Genomic DNA, 855 nt, shown 5'->3' with positions numbered 1-855 from the left:
GATGGCCCCTAACAACCACAACTCCTGGTGTGGTGCTGTAGGACCAGCACTGGACTCTGAACCGCAAAGTCAGAGTCTTTGTTCTCTGTTCTTTGAACTGCTGTTCAGAGCCCCCAGCTGCTGCTTGGAAACCCTATGCAGAGTTGCTATGGGTCGGAACCAACTCAACAGCACTTAACAACAACAGCAATAATAAATGTGTGTGTGCAACCAGTGAAGTGGAGACCACTTGCTACAGCTCCCAGAGGAATCCACACACCCTCCCAGGCTCCCCACTGCGTTCAGGTGGAAAACGCTTCAGCCACATACACATGGACACTCATCCCCAAAGCTGCAGGGACCTGGCTCTCTTCACCTTGCATGTGCTTGATTGCACCGCCAGCACCCACTCGCTGAGGGCCTACTGTGTGCCGATAGTGTTCTGGGTGCAAGAGACCCCTGGGTGAGGGAGCTTACACATACAGCACCCACTTACTGAGCACTGACTGCGTGCGGATAGTGTGTTGGGTCTAGGAAACCCTAGATGAGGATGCTTACACATACAGCACCCACTTACTGAGCACCTACTGTGTGCAGGTACTGTCCTGGATGCAGGAGACCCAGATGAGGGTGCTTACAATCCAGACACAGCGACAGAGAAAGAGAGCAAATCAAAGCAGTAAGCCATCCGAGCTCCACAGAGCATACTTCCTGCCTTTCTGCCCAGGTAGACCTTAGCCCACCCCCATGACCCATGACAGCAGCCCCCAACCCCATCATACCTCCACTGCCTGCTGTCTTAAATGATTTTGTTCATTTGTTAGCTTCTTTGCTTACATGCCAAGACAGAGAGGAAAGGAGGAAGGAATTCTGGAG

The sequence above is a fragment of the Chrysochloris asiatica genome, unplaced genomic scaffold (genome assembly GCF_000296735.1).
Source record: "Chrysochloris asiatica unplaced genomic scaffold, ChrAsi1.0 scaffold00281, whole genome shotgun sequence".
Lineage (NCBI taxonomy): Eukaryota > Metazoa > Chordata > Mammalia > Afrosoricida > Chrysochloridae > Chrysochloris > Chrysochloris asiatica.
The sequence above is the reverse complement of the archived record's forward strand: the minus strand, read 5'-3'. Positions refer to the sequence as shown.